Genomic DNA, 17,996 nt, shown 5'->3' with positions numbered 1-17,996 from the left:
CTGCTTTAAGGTACTGAGATTAAATGTATGTTTACCAGGTTTCTGTTTCAGTGAAAATTGCAATAATAAATGCGATTATGTACAGTTCAGTAAAGATGCAATTTAGAATGTTAAAATATTTATGTTAGCTCTCAAATGCCACCCTAAGTAGGTGTTATATTAAAATTGCATATTAAAACAAAATACAGATTTCCCTTCCCTACTTAATGTCAGTTACTTTATTTCAATTACAGACAATATTTTGCAGTTGTTTTTACTTTCCTGTTTTTCTCTGCTTACATAAATCAACTTACAAGTTTAATGAATTTATGCTTACATCCTTCAATATTTAAACTTCTGTCTGCTTTGATAATTAAAGTTAGGAGCAAAATAAAATTTAAAAGTGTAGAATGCAGGCATAGTAGTTCCACATGGCCAGAATGTTTTCAGATGTTTTAAATGTTGCACTGTTCTGGTGCTTCATATTAGTATTTGAAGCAAATATGTGTTCAACCACAGGAAGGCTTTCTTAGCTCTTTTTTTGGTTGTCAGACCTCCAGTAAGCTGTTTAACATGAGGGCTTCTCCAGTGACACTTGCTGAAACAGTATTTGTTGGTATGCATGTGGCAAAGCAGCCACTTGATTCCAGGGGTCTCAAAAATGCAACAATATTTCAGGTGAAAGCAGTGTGTATTCCACTAGCAAAAGTGCTGATCATTTTGTATAATGAAATTCTATGTATTTTAGACAGAAGTTGTGATTTTTGAGGTTATACCTGCAATAGTGGTATGCATTATTTTGTATATTGTTTAGTTTACATATTCCACCTACATCCTTGTAGCCAGATGCAGAGCTCTTTGTGTCTAGTAAGTGTCTACTCTGAGGATATTTTTATCAACAGTTACACAAAGGAAACTGCAATTAAAGACTTCCCCATAGACTTTGTGGATCATCCACTGTTTTGTTGTTGAAATAATGAATCCTCACTGCAAAACTACAAATGGAAAATGAGCTGCCATTAAAAGGGGAATTCAGATGTGTTTCATGGATCCTTTGTTTTTCTTGCTTCATTGTGATTGCACAAACACTGTATTTTAGGGAGAGTGAGAGAAAATCCTAAGGGCAAAAAAAAAAAAAAAATCTTTGTCCTGTCAGAACCAGGACAAAGATTTGGTTTTGTCACTGGTCTCCAGGCAAATGGACTTCTCTTTCCATCCTTCCCTGCTGCTGGACCTAAAAATGGATTTTAGAGTGCCAGAGCTTGTGGCCTCAGTTATGTGGGTATATGTTGTGAGAATTAGTAGTACCAGTGGAACTCAGGGTTGATAAATGCTCCTATTATTGTACAATTAGGTATTAAATGTTACCTGTATAACCCTCTCAGGACAACACACTGCACTTCAGGGAAGAAACACATAACATGACTTGAAGAAAATGAGAACATGTTTAAACAGAATGTCTCCACGATAGTCAAGGGAGAGATTAAACTGGAATTCAGATGAAGTCTTTTGTAGGTACATACACTAGTGAGGAATTACCAAAATGAGAGACCCAAAGGGGAGTGCTTAGCTTACCCTTTTTTCCCTCAGTAAAATCTGGGAAGTGAAATTTCAAATGTCATGTGAATATTGAGCCCTATTTTGGTTTGCTTTTAGTTTATTGAAAAATAATAAATTATTTTAAAAATTAAATTATTCCAAGGCTTCTTTTTTTCATCCTGCTGTTGTTGGACAAGGGTTCTTTCAGCAATGTCAAACTGGTTGACTTGCTACAGGAAAAAGTCCTGTGAAATAGTGATAAATAAACAAAACCAGAAAGGTTTTTTATGTGTTTGCTCCTTGCTAACTTTTTGCTGTACTGATACTCTCAGTGATTATTTGTAATTGTATGAAAACTGTGTCTGTCTGCATGAATATGAGAAGAAATGCTTGATTTAGTTCTGCATATGAAGAAAAGGAACTGCATAAAATATTTTTCATTCCTCCTGTTAATTCTTGATTGAAATTCATTGAGCACTGTTATTCTTTTGCTGATAATGCACAGACAAAAGAGCAGACTGTCACCAAAGACACTTCCTTAATTCATATTTCAGAGGATAAAAATGAAGAACATGTTATTTATTTTATGGATATGTGTGTGCACAGTTAAATGTATATCAGTTATAATGGGCCAAGGAAAGTGGAAAGGAATCCTTAGTGCTCAGATGGAATGGGAAGGAGAGAATCAGATCAGAGCTGGCTTTGAGATTTGAGGCAAAGGAAAGCATTTCATGTGCAAAGGATCAGGCTTCTATTGGATTCCCTGTACTGGGGGCATAAAACTTTAATTTCCTTATAGAAGCAGAGCAGTTTGAAGTGATAGGTTTGACAGTGGAAGCTGAATATTGGTTTTCTTTTTAATTTATTATTTATAATTTAAGAAGTTGTTATAATTTATTTTTTTACCTTCTCTTTAAAACAACTAGTCATTATTTAAAATAATAGAGTAAGGTTTAGAATACAGATTTACACAAATATCTCTATATCCATTGTAGAAGAAAAATCTATGAAGCAAAGAAAATAGATTTAGATCAGTCCAATTTGACATTGTGTGTGTAACAAGACTTGGGAGCCTAATTTGTACTGATGACAATAATAATAATTTTGGTGTGGGAAATGTTATGACCCACCTTTGAAGGCCAAGTAACTGAGGGTCTTGGGGTGGATGAGAGTAAAATGTGGTTTTAGAGACATAGACAGCAGATTTATTTTAGAATCATTTGGGTACTTTGGATTGCTACATTGCATTCTGACAATATTCAGCTACAACAAGCTGAAGATTTTTGCTTTTAATAACATATTGCAGTCAGTATGTAGGTGCATGAGCCATGCTGTTCATAAATACAACTGTAGCATTCTTTCATAAGTTTTTTAAATGGTCAGATTTTAAGTGAAAATCTTGAGAATCATAAATAGAAGATTTTCTAGATTTTTAGGCAGTGATCATATTTTGAACAGCATGCTGCTAAAAACAGGCTCCAGACTTAGTCTTGGACATCAGCTAAACAGCAAGTGTTACCAGGTAGAAGATTTCATAGATGGATGAGACCTTATTAAAAATTGCCTTCACTTAGGTGATGTGTGGAATCATTTGGTACTGGCTTCTGATGAGCAGGATGTTGTCTTTAACAGCTCACTGGGATTTTCAAATACATCAGTGCTGAAGTTTAACAAGTGCTTGTGTTCCTTGAGGTATGGAGAATAGAAGTAATTCTGAACAAAATTCTGTTCTTTATTTCAGTTTCACTGATGACATGCAAATCAGAATCTGTTGACCATTGGCTGTTCCAGATATGATGTCAAAGCCAGCAAGGGAGACTTGATGACTCAAAAGCAGAAGTATTTTGGTAAGTCACATAACATGCATTAAGGGGTTGAGAAAGTTATCATTCATAATAACAGATATTTTTTCTGCTCTTTGTACCTAAAATGTACTTTTCAAGAAACATGGCTAAAAAGCACAGTAGACTGTTCACATTTTGGAAAGTGTTTCTCCCTTCAGAGGCCTGGAAGACCAAACCTCCATACAGGGAAGGTTTAGAACATCCTGCCACAGCCTAAACTTGTGGAAAACTCCACACTGCTTCAGCGTGGCATACTGGTTTTGGTCAAATATAGCACAGGGCTCTTCCTATTTGTGCAACTTCCACCTTCTTTCAGAGGTTTTCATTCACCTGTTTCAGTTAGAACACCTTTCTTGGTGAGCCTGCATTGCCTCAGCATGTCAAGAGGAATATTCTCAAGTTCAGACAACACTGAAGAATATCATCTGCTTGAGGAGTTTTGCATTGCTTTCCAAAATACATATTGATTACAGCAGAGTTTAAATAAAACAAGTCCCAAAACAAAATACAACTCTTGTGTATTCACTATGTAAATATGATTTACAGGGATTTAATCTCTTTCTTGAACCCTTTGAAAGCTTGGTTTTTAAGGTGGTAATGATATACCTGTAATACTATAAGTTCTTAAATGTACTGTTGCTATCATTCTGCATGCTTGGTTCTTTTATACCTAAAGGACTCTTTAGCGCTGCTAATACAGCTAACAATACTGCTTGACTTTATTAAAGCCTACTAAGGTGTTTACTTGGGGTTGAGAAGTCACACATTTTCACTTCCCACCAATAGCAGTCAGCTCTGATGTGTGTTTTTGCTTTCTTACATAAACACATATGTGTTGCAGAGTATCTGTGCAGGTGATTAAAAAAAAAAAAAGGCTGCTTAGCCTTTGGTGTCTGTGGAAAGTAAAGTGAAAGGAAAGAAAGGAAACTACAGGTGTGTACCCTACTCAGGCTAGGCTCCATATGAACGTGTAGATGCATCTAAAGACAATTTCTAAAGAGAAAATTATCCTATATTGTCCTGGGCTCCTGTCCCATTTTTATTAATGCCTCAGATTGGAGAAACAACTGAAACAGAAGCTGTATCCTTACTGTGATACCTGGGTGTGAGACAGAGCACCCCCTTTTTCAATGAGTAACATATAAATTCTTATTTCTGCACTCAGAGAACTCTTATATATACACCTCCCATCCCCATTTTTCTCCCCAGAATTTATCTTCTATTCAAGAATGGCTGTTCTGTATCCCAGTTTGGCCCAAGCAATAAGTAAATACTAATGATATTCCCTTAATCATTGCATCTTGCTGCTGACATCTACATAAGGAACAGATGATGTCCAGTGTTGCACCACTGTCAAGGCATGGAAGAGTCTTCCTTCACTTTCTGGCCTTCCTGATGTTGTTCCAATTCTAGTTGACATTGTATGTCCTCTGGACTGGTATGCACATGCTCTTCCCTGCCTGTACATGTTTGATCTGTTTAATTAGAGCCGTGGAAGACATCTTCTGCACCTCAGAAAAATACTTCAGAGGCCAGCTGAAGCAGGGATTCCCAAAATCTTGATGTATTTCTCATGGTACTTGCATGAGAAAAAAGCATCTGCAAAATGGCTCCAAGTGCATTTGTCTTCTGCAAGTGCAGAGCCTGGGACAGAATTGGAAACAGCTGTAACCCCTGCCTCAAAGAGGTACAGTGCAGATCCTGTTCTATAGGAATGCTATCCCAGCAAAGTTAATTGGACAACTCCTGATCTCAGGTATTAGTATTTTATTATCATAATTTTCTTCTGACAACCACACATGAGCATTTACATTAGAAGTGCATCCAAAAAGGTCATAGTTACTTAAATAAATAACATTGGTATTTTGCAAATGAGCAATTAAGTTATGAAAGAAGCCTCTTTTCATATAGCTGCTGGCTTTGATCCTTCTCTGCATTATTTAAGACCTAAGGCTCCAGAGTTAATTCCTGGTGTCAGACACAGAGTGTAGCTCTGCTGTGCTAGAGTGTTGTGTGACCTCCTGAACCAGGGGCAGGGCAGGCTGGAGGCTGATAACAGCAGGCCCTGCTCTTCCCTGGGCTGGAACTCCTTGCTTGTCTTTACAGCCTCTCTGTCCACTCACTCCTGTCCTTTCCTGCACAATCCCTTTTAAACTGGTTTCCTCTGGTTCCTGCCACAAAAGCCTGTGGTCACAGCAAAATATGTGCCCTCTGCAATGTCTGATTTCTGTCTTGATTGGCTTTTCCAAGGCTCTCAATACATCTGCTGCCTCCCCTCCACCTCCTCATCTGTGTCTTCAGGTCTGAAAACTGCCTGCAGAAAACACTTGGCTGGAGATAGGTGCCTTCATGTGTCACCACAGCCAGGGGAGTGGTGTCAGCATGTGCTCTGAGACTCTAAAAGCCAGGTGGAAATCTGTGAGTGGGGATGTCCCTTTGTATTACAGTTTATCAGAAAAGGATTCCAGGAGTTAAAAAAGAATTCCTGTGAATTTAAATTACATTTATTTTTTAAAAAAACATGAGTTAGTGTTTACTGTAAAGTTCTTTTTTGACTACAGACTGCACAAGGAAGGAAACAAAATATTTGAGTTCTTGTGTAAGGCAGCTACTTTCTCTGTGCCTTTTTCTTTCCTCTGTTAAATTCCCAATACCTCAGAGGCACAGTTTCCTCCTTTAGCAGGGACTGTGACCTTAAAAATAGCTTGCTCCAAAGTAAACACAGAAAAAACCTACTTCAATTGTTTCAAATATGTGGTAAGTAACCAAAACCATGTCCATGCTAAGGCTGAAATTCAGAGTCTTTTAGAGCTGCCCTGGGCCTTTTGTTTCCCTGAGCCTTCGTGTTCAGGCTGCAGGCTGGCCTCTGCCTCCAAAGACATTGGTAAATCTTGCAGTGCCATTTGTAAGTAATTTGTCCCTGCCTTTGCCACTCTTGCAAAATGTTTAGAGGGGACACTTTCTGTTTGGATGAGGGCCAAGTGTGGCACCCAGCACCTATGGAAGTGGTGATCCCAGGCTGCTTCCATGGCATCCTGATGGGTGGACATCACAGCTGGAAGAGTTGGTGATGTTTCGAGCAGAGAGCTTGTTTTGTCACTTTTTCTTCTAGCTGTAGGCCTCCATTCTCTGGTCCAGCTGCAGGAGGAGGGAGGCAGGACCCTTCTGCACTGGTGCTGTAGCACAGCCACATCCATAGGGCTCTCCTGCCACCCCTGCCTCTGCTGCCTTCACATCTGCCCACAGCTGGACCAGAGCTTGCAGTTCCTACAGAAGTGTTTTCCAGGAACAGGACTTGCCATCAGACAGATTTATGGGGCAGGGAACCAAGGCCAAACCTGTTCAGTAACAAGGCTGGTGTCCATGTGTTAAAGCAGCTGTGAACAGCTGTGCTCTACATTTCACTGAGGAGCCCTTGGTATTGTGTAACCAGTAAGGACAGAAAGACAGGGGAAAGGACATTCAAGTCTGCAAATTAAATCCCTTATGACAAGCAAGTATTGCAAAGGAGTATTTTCAGAGTCTGGCCAATGCCCTTGCATGGAAAAGTTGGTCAGGTCTCACAAACACTTCTCCCTGGGCAGAATTGTCTCCTTACCTTGCTTTGGAGGGTTTAAAACTGGTACAGATGCAAGAGTAACCATCCATTGGGTCTCTCACAAACAGTCAGCTTGTGCAGACTGTCTCAAAACACTGCTATTCCCTTTACTTTTCATCTTGAAGAGGAGATCTTTCTAAATATACTAGCTCTGTCTGTGTGGTGTAGCAAAAATGTAGTCACTGGAATATTTTCCTCTGAATATAATCTAAAAGCCTTCATTTATTTAGAAAAAAATTGTATTACAGTGTTTTGAAGCCTCAGAAGAGGACTAAGAAACTTATGATTAGCATTGACAGCTTGGTTCCTTTGGTGTAGGGGAAAGAGGAACAGTTGAAAAAGGAGCAGGGGGAAACCTCAAAAGAGGGGTTTTTTTGTACTTTTCCATCCAAGATGCAGCAGGGTTTGGGAAGGTTTTCTTAATCCGTTGTGTTAGCCTGATCCACAGGGAACTCATTTTGAAATTAAATATACCAAAGCATTTATGATTTACAAGGGGGGGTGGGGGGAAGCCTTAAAAAATATCTTGTGTTTGATCAGTTTGTCACTATGAAAATATTGACAGAAAGTAGAAGAATGGCCTTCATTTAGCTTATTGTTCTTGGCTTATTTTAATGCCTTCTTATTAAGGTCAAACTCCCATTAAGATGTGAGATTAACTCTTTCACACTTGCAAAGGAATAAAAAGTTTGACAATTACATCAAACTGTAATCTATTCTAAAGTAGGTACACACTTTGTATTTTTGAGTAATTTCTACTCAAAAATACAAAGTGTGGCTGAGAGGAGGGATGCTTTTAAAATTAAAAACATATATGGAATAAGCTGTGCAGAATTCATGCTGCCAAATATCTTCAAAAAGCAGCTTCTCTGTAAAATCAGAAATAGAGTGTTAATGACACAGTTCTTAAAGGATTTCAGAAAATAAATACTTTATGGGGGAAAAAAAGAGAGCATGAAGTGTTAACTACAGAGCCTGCCCAAGGGTTCCTGGGACCTTGGCTTCATCCTCTCACAGAAAGCTCTCAGTTTGTGGAGCGTGCTTTCCCTGGCAGTCAGTGAGCCCTCTGGGAGCCTGTTTTGAAGGACAAGTGCTCCCAAAATGGGCAAAGCAATAAAGAAACTGGAGTTGGTGCAGCACAGCAGCTGCTGATCCAGCCAGGCTGTGCCACTATCAATTACCCTGGGAGCCCAGGGCTGGGTTTGGGGGCAGTCGCTGTCCCAGGAGTAAGAACTGGGTTGAGGTCTGTGCCAGAACTGCACCTTCAAATGTACCCAGAGTGGGGCCCAGGGCACTGCCTGGAGGTGGCAGCAGAGGAGATCAAGGTCTAGGGCCCAGGCTCCTGCCCTGCCACCCGTGCTACCTGTGCTCATTAGTCTGAAGGACTCTTAGGTAGCTAGAAACTCATTAATGCTGGCAGGAGAATGATTACCTAGCTCTGGGTTAGTAATGCAATGCGTCATGTTGCAGAACAGCCAGACCTGAAGCTTAAGCTCTCTGTTATCACTTCAGAGAGACAGATGTTACTACTGCCAGCCCAGAATTCCTAAAAGAAAATGCTAATTTAAATGACTTACTCCGTTAAATTCCCGTTGAATTAGCATTAGTAATGAAAGAAGTTGCATTGTTATCACTGTAGTATCTGAGGAGGCTGTTGGCCAGAATGTCATATGAACAGGAATGTCTGCTGGGATATTTAATTTCATCTCCCATGACAATGTGCAATTGTTCTCTTTTGTACATCTTCTGTTAACACTTAGTGGTCTGGGTGGTGTTTTGGTATAGGCAGAAGTCCCTGCAGGCCAGCACAAAGTACACTGTGGTGAAGTCTCTGTCTGAAGAATGGCAGTGTGCAGGGACAGCAGAGTTAGCAATCCACTGCAGTGAAACAAAATGTTCCCAATTTCCTTCCCAGAATTTCCCACCAGGCTCTGGTTATATCTGCAGCCAATGCATCTCCATTGTTACTCACCTGATCCTGCAGAAACATCCCTCCTTGGAGGCTGTTGGCTGAGATGTGCAGAGGGTCCTTTGTGAGCCTCTCTCACAGCACATTTCACCTGATCTCAGGTGTCTCAATGGATGTAGAGCTCTCAGCACTCATGCTGTATCCTTGCAACACTTATATTCAGCATCATTGTGCTTGTATTGGAGCCCAGTCAGGAGACACAGGTTTGGGTTGGTTTGCCATGGGGACCCAGAATGAAGTTAGAGGTGTAGAAGGTATTGGTAATAAAGCTTGTAAAAGGCAGCAAGCTTGTGCTTAAAGTTGTGAACCAGAAATACCACCTTCCCCACAAAATTCCTTTGGTGTGCAGGATTCTCTTTTTTTGCCTTTGACTTCTTTTGTGTTGTAGTATTTTGTGTCTTTGGAGTTGTGGGGTGGATTTCTTTGTCTCGGGAACCAGCAGTATTTAAAATATAGGGGGACATGGCTTTATTAAAGCAATTCTTTCAGTTGTCACAGCAATTGGTCTTCCATAAATAATGAAGAAAAAAGGAATGTATGTAAAGAGATACATTAGGTCATAATGGTGAATACAGTTTTGCTTAAACTAACAAGGAAGCATTCTGGGGTTTGTTGCTGTAGTTCATTTTATCCAGGTGATTTTTTACTTCAGTATTCTCCAGGTTTGCAATCAAACACTGCAGCCCTTGTATGTTCACAGCTGTATCAATTCCAGTTTCTCTTGTCTGTGAAACTATTAAGTTCCTCCATTAGGATATCTATTAGTGAAAAACAGAGAGAGAACTATATAATAAAAAACCCAGATGTGATATTTTGTGATTCTTCCCAAAATATTTTTCTGCTCCTGCTGTCCCAAACTTCCCTCAGTCAAATAGGCAGAAATAGCAGCATAATGGGAATGGTGCTGTGCCCCTGAGGTGATCTGCCTGACCATTTTGTACAAATGACTACTTTTCTTACAGCTTTGCTCAGTTAAAGGATAGTTAGAGACTTGGGGAGGCAGGGGATATTACTCTAGAATCAGCAAATGTGATTTCCAGCATTTCCAAGTGGCTAAGGAGTAATTCACCTAAGAAATGGAACCCCAGAGAAGAAAAGTGTGCTGACAAAATTTAGGATTTTTTTCTCTTTCTCTAGGGATTTAATAGTAGAATCAAAATTCTTTACTGCTCAAAAAATTTTCTACTCTTAAGAAAAAAAGCATGTCAAAGAAATGTGCTGTAGGTAACACACTTAGTCTTTTTATTCCTATTCCCTGATTTTCAGTATGATTTCTAAACCTTTTTCCCAATATTTGTGGGTTGATTTTTAATCCTTATTCTCATCTGTCTGTAATCATCTCACTTTACTTTTCTCTTTCTCTGCTTACATGCCTTTACTTTTCTTTTGCTTCCTTTATGACACTCTTAGGTAAGTCAAAAACATAACAAATGTGCCTCTGCCACCCTTCCCTACTGTCGTTATTTAAATTGAAGTGGAATTGGAGGGTGTGTAGACTTCTGCTTTTCCAATGTCAGCAGGTGAAACTTAGTATATTCTTCCCAGGAGCACATGCAAACATTTTTTTCCTAATCTTTGTCTTGCTGTGTTTAAGTTTGCAGCTGCTGGATTCCACTTTGAGTTTCAAGTTCAAAGGCATCCAGACAGTCTTTGTGAAATACCACAGAACCCACTGAACTTCACCTGGGTTTGCAGGGAAGTTTTGTCAAGCCACAAGTTTCCCACACTTCCAGTGTAAAGCCTTGTGTTAATTCAGAGCTCTTTTCTCCCAGCTCAGATTAGAGATAACTCTGAAGGATCACAACCTATAGGGAATTTCTTCCTAAACTTTGACCTGCTTTCAAGTTTGTAACAAAACTCAGAATTGTTTCTGCAATTTTGGGGGTTTGTAACAAAAGCAAAGGACAGCTGTAATCCAGGCTGATTTAAAATCTGTGGCTTTAGAGATGGGTTGCTGGAAAACGTATGTCAGCTATAGGCTAAATTCTTCCCTTTTCTGAGAACATTTTACCCTGCTGCCCCTGGGTGCTCAGAGTATTTTTTTTTTGTAACATGGTCAGGCTTTCTGCCATTTTTTCCAAGAGATAAATTTTCAAAATCCTCTTCTTCCAACTGCTTTTCCAGGTTGCTGGTCCACTCTGCCCCTTGCACTCTGGGAGGGGTCACCTATCCTTGGCTTTTGAGGGCCAGCCCTGCCCCTTCAGTCAGCTCTTCCTGGTCCTTTGAATATCAAGTAGCATCATCACACTGGAGAGCAAGTGGAATAAAGGGAACAGAATTACTTAGGCCTAAACTCTTCTAGCTTCAGTGTGATCCTGTGTATTCAGTGTGCCTTTGTATAGAAATGTTACCTTTTTTGTTGGTTTCATTTCTGCAAGTCCCTCAAAATCAGAGCTGCATAAAAATTAATAATGATTAATTTTTTGCATTGTATAATTCCAGGGTGTTGGGGTTTTTTACACCTATCAGCCTTTCCAAGTACACCACTAGCTCAGCTGCTTTGCTTATTGTGTCATTAAAAAAAAAGTAAGCAAAATCCCCTCAGCCATTTTTTTATTTATACCATAGATTTTCTTTGTTAGAAAGTTGTAGGTTTGGGGGTTTTTTAGGTGGTTTGTGTTTTCTTCTCCTCTCAGGAAACAGTGTGAAATCTCTAAATCTCTAAACTGGTAATTAGGCAGGTACCTAAATTTTTAATGAGTAGCATGTGCTTTGCAGTTTTTCCTGAAAATTTGCATATTTGTTTCTTAGGATTTATCAGGTGCTGATACGTTTACAAGGAGGCTGGTGGACACACACTTGAAGAAAATATGTGCTTCTTAATTCTTGGTGCTTTTTTGCTATTATCAGCTCTGGTGTTACTGCTCAGCTCTAGCTGTCCCTGGGTTATTACACACAAGACAGTGAAATTTGAGTCAGAAGTCACTTGCAGAGATGAAGGTGTAGGCTCCATTCTTTGTGTTCATTTGCTGGTTATGTTGCAAGTGCTTTCAGAGCTGTGCAGAAGACTGTGAAGTTCCTGGGGCTGTAATAGAAAACATTGGTGTCTTGACTTTAAAGGGAAGAATGTGGTTAAGATTACAGTGACTCAGGCAGTGTCAATGGGTGGTCCTGGGTCCATGTGGCTCCCAGAAAAGAGTGTCTGCTCAGATGGGTGATGAGCTGCACTCACCACAGTCAAACAGCTGGGAAAGAGCTGCCCTGGACTATATTTTTGCCTGCTCCGTGGCCAAATGCTGTCAGGTGGCTCCTCAGTGCTGCCTGGCTTTAACTTTGCTATAAAATAAGAGAAAGGGTTTGTTTAAAAGCTGAACCATCATAGAGCTGTGTGCTCCTTTCATTCCCTTGGTCACTGCCTTTCCCTCAGCACATTCCCATTGTCCTGTTCAGGCAGAGGTACAAAATGTCTGCCTCACTCCCAGCGCCATTTTGTGGCCTGATTGTTGGATAATTAAGTCTGTGAGAAGTGGAAAGTAAACAGCATGGCATGGGGGAGATTTCAAAAGGAGCACCAAATTTGCATGTTTTGTTTAGATGTTTAATTGTTGCCGACTGGCTGCATTTAAACAAGTGACTTGACAGTGTCTGGAAGAAAACAGGCTCCCAAATTTGAGGAGCTGACCTTGGGTAGGTGCCATCAACTGTTCTTTTCTATTGGCACGAATGTGCTGCTGGCAGGGTCTCCCTGGAGCTGCAATCTCTCACCCAGCCCTGAGGCAGAACCTGCTCACACTGTACTGGGCCACCAAATTATGGCACTGTCGTGGTTTAACCCCAGGTGGCAGCTCAGCCCTGCTCCCTCCCCTGCCATGGGTTTGGGGAGAGTAAAAGTGAGAAAACTCGTGGGATGAGATAAATACTAAAAGATAAAGCAAAAGTGTGTGCACAAGCAAGGCAAAACAAGGGATTCATTCCCCTCTTCCCTTGGACAGACAGGTGCTCAGCCATCCCAGGAAAGCTGGGCTCCATCACAGGTCACAGTGACTTGGGAAGACAAACACCAGCACTCCAAATGTCTCTCCCTCCCTCCTTCCCCCAGCTTTGTATACAGGAGTGACACCTTATGGTCTGGGATGTCCCTGTGGCCAGTTGGGGTCAGCTCTCCTGGATGTGTATCCTGCCAAGGCCTTGTGCCCCCCAGATCCTCACTGGTGGGGTGGGAGAGGAGCAGAAAAGGCCTTGGCTCTGTGCATGCCCAAATTAAATAATAACTAAAACATCCCTGTGTTATCAGCACTGTTCCAGCACAAATCCAAAACACAGCCACTACCAGCTACTGGGAGGAAATTTAACTCTACCCCAGCCAAATCCAGCACAGCCATTTATTCCAAATATTACTTGCAGCCCCTTTAATAATTTGATTGAGAAAATATAGGATATTTGAAAATAAGAGCCTTCAAAATAGCTGTAATTAAGCTTCTCCCATAGAGCAGCACATAACATTGTTCAGGGAAAAAAAAGGCAGCAGGGTATACTACAAATATGCTGAAATCAAACTAAAAATGTGTGATAGGAATTGAAGGGACACTGTGTAGTTGTTCCTGTCATCCTAGGGATGCATTACTAGCTGTGTTAGGAGCAAAGTTAGTGGCATTTACTCTGTTTCTCAATGAAATGCTCTGGTGTGTGTGTGTAACATGGGCAAGGGGGATGGGGAAGGGCACTTTACATTCACAGGAGGTGCAAATCCAAAGCTGTTTAGAATTCTGTAATATCTTAATGGTGATAGTTGATCCCAGTATCAGAACAGTGCTTCTATTTTTAAAATGCAATCAATCAATCATTTTAATACATTGCACCCTTAGTGCCAAACACCTCAGAAAATTATGTCTACAGCAGTAAAAATATAGCATCTGACACCCCTTCTGCAGAGTCATTCTTCCCTTTTTTCTTACCCATCTAAGAACAGTAAAAGCTCAATGCTGCAAGGAATATCTGGAATTACAAAATAAGGAGTAAATCCTCCAAACAAGACTGATTAGCAGGCAGGGATTGCCATCATGAACTGAGCAAGGAGGGACAGAGAAACTTCCCCACCTGACAATAGTTCTCTCTAAAAATACAGCATGTGCTGGTTTGTTCTTGGGGTTTGGTTTTGATTTCTGAGGTGGGAGTTGTGTACTGCCTTTTAAGAGGATTACAATGAAAATTGCTCCTTTCTGTTTATTTCTCAGGAAGGTGTTCCATGTCTGCCATGCTTTTACAGAAGACTCTTCGTGTAGAGGTGATTGAAGGTGTAGGTAATTCAAGTTCAGTTTCTGCCTCTGCTTCAGTGATTCACACAAATGCACAAGAGAGTCTTGTACATCTGTTCCTCGTCTGCAAAATAAGGATTAATGCTTCCTTATCATTAGTGCTTATAAATGACTTTGAAGTTCCTCCAGTGTGCTTCAAATATATCTGATACTGTTGTTGGTGATAAAAATGTGAAATACATAACTCAGACATGTTAACAGCATATTAACTGAGAGGATTTTTAACACAACTTGAATATAAAAGTATCAGCACCATATTCTAGCAAATAACCAGCTACAGTGAGAGCATACCTTTACATCACCTCTATTTTCCTTTCCACGTGAGTTTTCTCAAGGGTGAGGTTTTCCATGGGCCACTTATATTCTGAGACTGACCCTCAGTCTTGTATTGATCAAAGGCTTTGCTTTTTTATAGAGGATCAGCAAGAAACAGTGTTTTCAGTCATGAAACTGGTAGGACCACTACATTGGACCAAGAAGTTAAAAATTAATTTCAACCATTCTTGTTGCCCCAAGATAAATAAAGGGGGAAGTTTTGAATGAGATTTTTGGTTTCAGTTGAACAGTAGCCTGAATAAATAAGTATTTATGTAACAAAAAATAACTCAGTGAAAGCAAGTTTAGTTGAGGTAAAATTGGAGCCAAAAGCACAGATGATCTGAACACAGATCATAGGTTACAGAGTTAAGACATCTTGATTTCTATTCAGTTTTCTGTAGGTGTAACTAGGAGTTGATAAGGTTTGCTTTCCTCTTCCAGAAGAGCTTTTTTTATGTGGTGTCTGAAATCTGGCTTCTTTAGGGGATTAATAAGTGTTTTTCCAATAATTCAAAATAACTGCCTTGAAAATACAAGTTTGCTTATGATAGTCCTTCCTAACCTAATGCATTCATAGTAGCAATACTGTAATTTGTGATTTGCAGATGTAAGTGCGTCCTTCCTAGGGACAGCTGTCCCAGCAGTCAGGATATTTGAGTCAAGACTTCTTTAAACCATTTGCCTTGATATCTTAGGCAGTATCTGAAAGGATTTTTTTCTGAAGTAGCAGTAGAGAGGGCTTGTGTTTTGGGTTTGACTGACCAAGAGGTCTCCTCCCATTATGTGCTTCATTTTGATGTTGATACACATGCTTTTGTAAGTTATTGCACATTTTTATGTCAGATATATTTATAATTATATATGGGTTTAGTTCACTATGGTTATATGGCACAAATGAAAGATCCTCTCACAGGGTTTGTGGTTAAGGCATGTTGAATTCATCCTGCTGTTCCATGCATTGCTTGAGTGGTTGAGGACAGAGTGCCACAGCAGGGAATTATCAAATGTCTGATTCTCTTCTCACCCTTTTCTGAAAAGGAGATGTTGGATATAGGAAGGGCATAGCACTCAAAAAAACTTCATTTGTACTTCAGTATTTGAAACACCATTTGTGCAAAATATACCACATATAAAACACATTAACAACCTCCATGAAAAATCTCATATTCCTTCAGTAAGTTCTTGAGAGTCTTTTTTCTAATTGAATTTTTTTATTATTCTGAAATGAGGCCTTTCTCCTCTGAACATGAAGTAGTTCATAAGCACTTAGTTTGCCCAGTGTTTGGATATCCCCAAGGCAGTAGGAATACAAGCTAGTTCCAGATGAGTGACAGCTTTCATTCCTTTACAATAGTTAGCAGCAAAGGTTCAGAAGTTGTCATACCAGCTTTTTAAACAAAATTGTAAACTTGCAGTGCCCATGTTTCCAGAAGCAAAAAGGCTTGCTAACATTCAGCATCAGCTCTCTTAGGCTTCTTGTGATGCTGACTTTTTACTTGCCTAGTTTGTGTCTGATTATTGCTTCTTGACATTACTTTACCAGTAGAGTCATTCATTTAAAAGATCTCAGGGAGAAAACCTCAAGCAAATGACAGTATTTTCAGGTCCTTACCATAGTTTAGCTTTGATATTAGACACCTGTTTTCATCCAGCAAGAAGGGCTTTTTAGCTTCTAATTTATTAGGTTGCAGTTGTGGTAACATGAATAGATCTACTTAAGATTTAGTCTGGTATCCTGCTACAGCTATAGGCCTTTAAAAATTATGTTGCAGACCATACTTGTCTTCATAGCTAGACTGATGGTTTTGGGGGGACAGCCCTTCCTGAGAGTATGTGTTATGAGAGAAGATAGAAATGAGTTATTTGTGTATTCCCACATGCCTTATTAAAGCAGCCCTAGGTATTATGTTCCTGTCTTACTCTAGATGCTACAAAATACTTAGTCTGCTTACTTGATCAGTTACCATGCAGTGTGGATAGCTGAAATCACAACAATCCTGTTCATCCTTTCAGTTCTAATACTTGGTAGTAGGTTATGTTTATGTTAAAAAGATCATAGTTTTTCTCACATGAATTACCAAGTACATGAATGTTGTAATTGTTATTCAGAGCCTAGATGATTCATTATTGATAGAAAGTGGTGTTTCTTTCTTAAAGGAAAGGCCTGTTCATTTGCAATGTTCAGTGTTGCAGTTGTCTTTCTGATGAAAATGATTTGGGGTTTGGTTTCCTTTTCAGCAACTAAGGATCATTCTAGCAAAAATTATTGGTGATCCACAACAGGGCACTCTCCATATCAAATATCTAGATTACAGTGTTCTGGGATTATCATACCCCCATATGTTCTTAGAGGATAACTACTACCCTGTAGACTTGCTGTGTCCCAGCTTGTCATCCACATTTTGTTTAAGTGTGTGGCTTTTTTTGTTTGCTTTTGTAAAGGTTCTTTCTATGCACTGTTGATGCTGCAAGGCATAGAAATTAGGAGACTTGTATATTAGCACTTCCAGAGCACAATAAAAGTTTGGGGGATCTGTGTATTTGCCAGCAGATCTGGTATCCAAAATTTTTGCATGTGTAATATATAGAAATACAAGGAAGATATTTAAAAGACAAGGTAATAGTTAAATGTAGGGGGGGAGTTAAGCTTTTAGATTTCATAAATATTATATCTTTTAGTATTTGATTTGCTGTATAAATTTGGGGGGTTGGGGGTGTTTACTTGGGGTTGTTTTGGGTTTGGGAAGATTTTGTTTGTTTCAGGCTTTGGGGGGGTTGATTTTGGTTTTGCTTTGGTTTGGTTGGTTGGCTGGGCGGGGTGTTTTTTCTTCTTGTACTTGCTTGCATATGTATTGTACAGGCTCTGAGTTTCTGGCCCCAGCAGACAGAATTACTTGGTGCTGATAACCTTGTTAATTTTATGGCCCATTTTCACATGGAGATCAGCTTTTATTTCCCCTCTCAGTCTTTATTCTTGATTCAGTTGTTAGTAAGGTTTACTGAGCAAAAACACTGGGTGTATTATGGGAAGAAATCTAATCAATGCAGCACCAAGGGACAGTCCTTCAAAGTCCTCCCTGTGGCTGTGAGCCAGCCTGGAGGTTACTACGAGGTTACTCTGTCTGACTTTAACCAAAATACCCATCTACTTCTGAAAAGGCCGCCGGCCCCCCCAGCATGTGTAACAGAAGCCTCATTAATATGAGCTCCCAATATATGGATCCACCTGTTGTAGCAGCCCCCAGCACAGAGCCTGTGTTTCCTATTTTAAACACTGCATGGCTGTCTGCATTCCCTGCTGTCTGCAGTTGCTGTGCTGTGGAACTGCAGGGCAGCTCCCAGGCGGTACCTTCGGGGAATGCAGGAGGCTAAAGAAAGTGGTGGCAGATGTCAGTGGACCTTGCCAAATGCTAGCTTTCAACTCAGATTGTCTGAAAGATTCACTGGCTAATCCAGACTTTGTGATACAGAAGTATCCTCATTAGTCATGGCTT

At 40.0% G+C, this 17,996-nt stretch overlaps 1 long non-coding RNA gene across 5 annotated transcripts in view; it reads left to right on the top strand.

The window, feature by feature from the left end:
- LOC108962759 (uncharacterized) overlaps positions 1–17,996 on the top strand; it is an 89,146-nt gene that overhangs the window by 47,701 nt on the left and 23,449 nt on the right. For all 5 annotated transcript variants that reach the window (XR_007776585.1, XR_003945929.2, XR_007776582.1 and 2 more), the window contains exon 7: positions 3,260–3,365. This is a non-coding gene — a long non-coding RNA (uncharacterized LOC108962759). The remainder of the gene's footprint in view (positions 1–3,259; positions 3,366–17,996) is intronic.

The sequence above is a fragment of the Serinus canaria genome, chromosome 1A (assembly GCF_022539315.1).
Source record: "Serinus canaria isolate serCan28SL12 chromosome 1A, serCan2020, whole genome shotgun sequence".
NCBI classification, from domain to species: Eukaryota; Metazoa; Chordata; class Aves; order Passeriformes; family Fringillidae; genus Serinus; species Serinus canaria.
Note: the sequence above shows the minus strand (reverse complement) of the source record. Positions and strands in the feature narration are given on the sequence as shown.